A 5,679-nucleotide genomic window follows, 5' to 3' on the forward strand; every position below is an offset into this window, starting at 1 on the left:
CCCTAGGTCCCGCCAATGGCTCTCTGCTTCCCTTGTCTGCTTGGTGAGCGTCTTAGAAAGCTGGCTGGTCTTGCTGGTGAACTGAAGCATGGGGGACCCCCAGAGTAGAAAACAACTTTTTTTTTTTTTTTGAGTTGGAGTCTCACTCTGTCACCCAGACTGGAGTGCAGTGGCCGCTGCCGGCTACCACACCCTCGACCTGCTGGGCTCCGGCGATCCTTCCGCCTCAGCCTTCCAAGTAACTGGGACTACAGGCACGCGCTACCACACCCAGCTAATTTTTTATTTATTGTAGAGATGAGGTCTCGCCAAGTTGCCCAGGTGGGTCTCGAACCCACGGGCTCAGGCAATCCACTCACCTCGACCTCCCAGAGCGCTGGGATTACAGGCTGAGCCACCGAGCCCGGCCGAAACCGACTTTTTATTTTTATTTTTTGAGTTGGAGTCTCACTCCAGACTGGAGTGCAGTGGCCGCTCCCGGCTACCGCAGCCTTGATCTGCTGGGCTCTGGCGATCCTTCCGCCTCAGCCATCCAAGTAGCTGGAACTACAGGTGCGCGCTACCACGCCCGGCTGATTTTTTTATTTATTGTAGAGATGAGGTCTTGCCAAGTTGCCCAGGTGGGTCTCGAACCCACGGGTTCAGGCAACGAAACCGACTTTTTAAAAGCAGGGTTGAAACAGTTTGAAAAGTTGCAATTTACAAAGACTTTGGAGTAGGGAGGGAAGGCGGAAGAAGGAAGTGGGTGGGAGGGAGTCTTCAGGGCAGATGAGAATCCTGCAAACAACCAGACGAAGACAGGCAGGAAGGAGAGCCAGCCAGATGAGGGAGAGGACGGAGGGAGAGGAACTCTCTGTCGCAGCTGACCACTCCCCTGTCTCCTCTGAGCTCCAGCCCGCTGCAGAGGCCCCACAGAGGGAGGAGGTCCACGTCTGCTCTGCGCCGGCCTCTATAGACAGAGAGGGGCCAACTCTCCGTGACCTCTGGCTCTGGCAAGACCTAGTGGCTGGGTGGAGGGGGCCTCTGGGACACTCAAGAGAAAGGGTTTTCTGAGCTGGAGCCTGGAGGCTCCTGCAGCCCTAGAGGATCCCTGGCTGCTGGAGCCAGTAACTGTTTTGGAAATACAGGCAGGAGACTGGATTCTGGTTTCAAACCTAGAGGGAGGGAAGAGAGTCTTGCCTCCACGGCACTTCCGAGCAAAACAAGGCTCCAGAGAGCTCTGCTCCCAGCCCGTGCCCCACCCTCACCCCCACGCTCTCCACCACGGTGTGGAGAAAACCAGAGTGGGTGCTGAGAGGGAAGCCAGAGCACCCTGGAGTCCAGGCAGGTTCATGCCTCCAGGGCCTTTTATATAAACTTAGAATCACAAACTTGGGTAAGGCCCAAGGAAGCGTCTGATCCAAACTTTTCATTTACTGATGGAGAAACTGAGGCAGCGGTGAACTGACTTTATGCACCTACAACGGTCCAGGCACCGCGGGAAGCTCTTTATCTGCGTTGTTTTATTTGAAGTTTGCACAAACCCCACGAAGGCAGCAAGTATACTTATTGTCTCATTTTCCACAAGAATAAATAGACTCCAAGAAGTGATTTACCCAGCCACACAATCAAGGAGCAGTGGAGAGGCACCCTCAGCCATGTCCGAGTCTCTCTGAAGATGACGCCTAATCCTGTCCACCTTGCTTCCTGTCCTTGCTGTTGTCCCCCATTTTATAGGTGGTGCTGAAACCTAGAGAGGCGAATGAGCTCATGTTGACACAACTAGTTAGTGGCAGAAGTTATATTTGGACTCGGGTTTGGCTGATCTTTGTACCCAAATGCTTTCCATTATGTCAGCATTTCTTAGATTTTTTTTTCCTCCCAAATATCCCACATGGCAAAGAGACCTTGAGTATATGCCAACGCCACACACAGCAATAGAGAACTCTCTTTGATGTCCTGTACTTTGTTTTACGATTTTATACACACACACACGACATGACTTGGAAAATGTAAAAGTGAGGCTTTTTCTCTCAGGATACTTGAGTAAATCCAAGAAAGCTGCCTGTCCTCTGAGGGGGTGAGTGGGGAGTGGGGCAGCTGCCTGAGCCCTCACCCCCCACCATAAGCCCCTCTGGAGAGCTCACTGTGATCATTTCCAAGGCTTGAGCCAAAAGATCAGGGTGTCACTCCCCGGGACTGCCCAGTAGCTGTTGGCTTAAATAGCAAACATCAGGACCTCGTGGCCCACAAGGCCCTACAGCCTCCATCCCAAACTCACCTCCTTCCTGGCCTCCTCCGGGCCGGCTCCCTTCCTCCCAGGGTACCAGCCGCTCTGCCAGCAGCCTAGTGGCTCCACCCTCTCAGTTTGCTAGCTCTCTGTCTGATGTGTGTCAGCTTACATGTCACTTTTCCCCAGGTTTTCCACGACAACGTGCCCATCAGGCAGTGCTCCCTTCTGGTTCAGCTCTGTGTTTCTTTCCTGGCCCCTCCTTACCACAGCTTGCCGGTGTTCACCTTATGTGGTTGTCTCCCGTTAAAATGTAGCCCAGATGGCCACCGGGCTTCCTCGCATGCGGTGGGTGCTCAAGAAATATGTGCTTCATCAGTAAGTGACTGAGACTCAGACACTGCCCTCAAGAAAATCCACAGCGCAGAGAAAAGGGAGTGACTGAAGCCCAGAAAGGCACGGACATCCATGTTCAAATCAGTTCTTTCTTCCCTCCGTTTTTCTAACCCAAACCAGATCAAATCTCTCCCTCTTTCCTTTCGATCTCTCAGATACAGTGGCTGAGCTTGCAGAACACCTTACATGTAGTAGGTGCTCCATAACTAGCTGTCTAGTTGATTAGAAAAAAGGAAATATTAGCCCTTCCTCACCATTTGAAAAACCATATCAGTTCCTAGATTGTCCTTTCGGGGGTGGGAAGGTGTTGTTGATAGGAGGTATGGTCTCCCTGCTGAAAGGGAATGCATGTTCGTTGTTAAACCCCAGAAGTGGAGTCACAAGGTGCTGACCTTGGACTAGCTCTTAAGGCTGGTTCTAATTTACCTGGTCCCCGAGTTTGTTCTAGAAAAATGCTAGCAGCTGAAGTGCTGCATTCTGAAGTCACTGTTAGGGAGGAGTGTTCCTCCTCTTCCCCCCTTTGCCCACCCCACAGGACAGGGCTCGGGTGTGTTCCCGAGGGCCCTCTGCCAGACTGTGGTGTGAGAAGGACCAGAGAAGGGACATCTCTCATGGACTCTTCTTGAATGTGTCTGCCAGCAGAAGCTCCAGAAACACGTGTGTGGGCCTCAAGCCTAGATGCTAAGCCCAGGTGCTGAACAGTCACCCCTTGGGGATTAGAAGATATAAATTACGCTCAAATAAATGAGATCTGTTGGTTAACAGGTTGTAACGCACTGACAGGTAGAAGGAGGTTTAACTCAGTGCTTAAGAGTCATGGAAACCCAGCCGCCTGGTTTTCTCAACCATCCATGAAAATGATAGTACTTACTCATGGAGCTTGTGTGAGAAATGAGACAATGCGGTCAAAGAAGCTAGCCCATGTCTGACTTTTAAACACTCTGCAGTTGGAGAGAACTCTGCTTTAAATGCTCCCTAATCCTGACTTCCTCCTGGAAGCCCTCAGATAGCTGCCAGTCTCATCCTTCAAGCCGCAGGTCTAACATCATCTCCTCAGAGAGGCCAACTCTGGTCACATGATCTGAAGTGTCCCACCCAATCCACATAAACTGTCACACCACCCTGTTCTTTTAAATGTGGCCCAATTTGTGATTATATATTTGTTCGTTTCTTTTTTCTCCTTTTTTTTTTTTTTTGAGAGTCTCACTGTGTCACCTAAGTTGGAGTATAGTGGCATGATCCAGCTCACTACAGCTTCAACCTCCTGGACTCAGGCCATCCTCCTGCCTCAGCCACCCAAGTAGCTGGGACTACAGGCATGCACCACCACACCTGGCTAATTTTTTTTTTTTGTAGCGATAAGGTCTTACTATGTTGCCCAGGCTGGTCTTGAGCTCCTGGGCTCAAGCAATCCTCCCACCTCAGCCTCCCAAAGTGTTGGGATTACAGGCATGAGCCAACCCCTGGCCTAAGATAATGGTTTTGAAAGCAAAACGACACAAGTTAGAACCTTGTTTAGAATTGTAATTGCCACCGATTGCTGTTTAGCTAAGGGATCAAGTTCTGACCTCCCACTAAGAGCCCCTGGGGAGGCCTCCCCGTGGATGGAGGAGGCCATCCAAATGTGACCCAGCAGGGCAACTCCCCTTGTGTTGGGGGTTGAAAGGGATGAGGTTGGTGGCTGTGATGGAACAGAGCTTGCTTGCAGATGAAGTTCACTGAAAATCCGCTTTGATGGGAGTGAGAATACTATAATGAAAAACACTCCACACCCTCCCCAAATTCCAGGAAGAAATTGGAAACAGCCCTCTCCTGCTTCTCTGAGAAGCTAAAGGGATCGACTGCAGGAGAGAGGGATTAGCTTCCGCTCCTCATATGGTGCTCACGAAACGGCTCCTTTCCCAGGATCTCAAGGCCAATGCCCTTTTGGAAATGCTCCAGTATCCAGAGTCTAAATACAGAGAATTAAAAGTCATGGGGCCCCCTTGCCAGGAGGCCCCAGAAATATCTGTCTGCTGTTTTCTCTCCCCCCATTCTTGGCTCAGCCTAGAAAGAGAGGTCCAAGGACAAACCATGATCTCACAAGGTCTCAGAAGCCAGGGGTTTGTCTCAGCAAGCATTCCTGAAAGCACACAGGAAGTCACCCTGGACACTGCAGCTAAAGAAGGGTGATTTCTGCTACGCAGACCCCGCCCTCACAAACCCACAGACGTGGCTGTCATGTGGTAGGCAGTGGAGCCTACCCCTCTGGGTTTTGCTGCTTCCCCTGCATAGTGAGGGCAAAATCTGGGTGTGAGGACAAAGCTGTTGAGCTTTGGCCCCCCTGAAGCTGTTCTCTGCCACGTGGAGACCAAGGCTTGCAGTGAGACAAGAATGCAGTCGCTCTGAGATGTCGGGGGAGAGGAGGCTAAAGGGTGTCCGGCATCCCCAGGACCAGTCCCCATATGGCAGACCAGAGCACTGGGGGAGTGTGTGTGAGTGTGAAAGTGACGCAAACCATGTGCATCACTTTAAATGGTCTCATTGCCACATTTAAACAGTACAAAAGCCGGGTGGGGTGGCTCATGCCCATAATCCCAGCACTTTGGGAGGCTGAGGTGGGAGGATTGCTTGAGCCCAGGAGTTTGATACCAGCCAGGGCAACATAGTGAGACCCTGTCTTTACAAAAAATCAAAATTGGCCAGGCCTGGTGGCATGTCCCAGCTACTTGGAAGGTTGAGGTGGAAGAATAGCCTGAGTCCAGGAGGTTGAAGCTGCAGTGAGCTGTGATTGTACCACTGAACCTCAGCCTGGGTCACAGAATGAGATCTCCACTCAAGAAAAAAAAGAGAAAAAAGGTAAAAAGCCCAGGCACAGTGGCTCACGCCTGTAATCCCAGCACTCTGGGAGGTCGAGGTGGGAGGATTGCTTGAGCTCAGGAGTTTGAGACCAGCCCAGGCAACATAGTGAGAACTCATCTCTACAAAAAAAAAAATTAGCCAGGAGTGGTGGCGTGTGTCTGTAGTCCCAGCTACTGGGGAGGCTAAGCCGGGAGTATTGCTTGAGCCTAGGAGTTTGAGGCTGCAGTGAATCA

The sequence above is a fragment of the Carlito syrichta genome, unplaced genomic scaffold (genome assembly GCF_000164805.1).
Source record: "Carlito syrichta isolate Samal-C Ts95f unplaced genomic scaffold, Tarsius_syrichta-2.0.1 Scaffold309435, whole genome shotgun sequence".
NCBI lineage: Eukaryota > Metazoa > Chordata > Mammalia > Primates > Tarsiidae > Carlito > Carlito syrichta.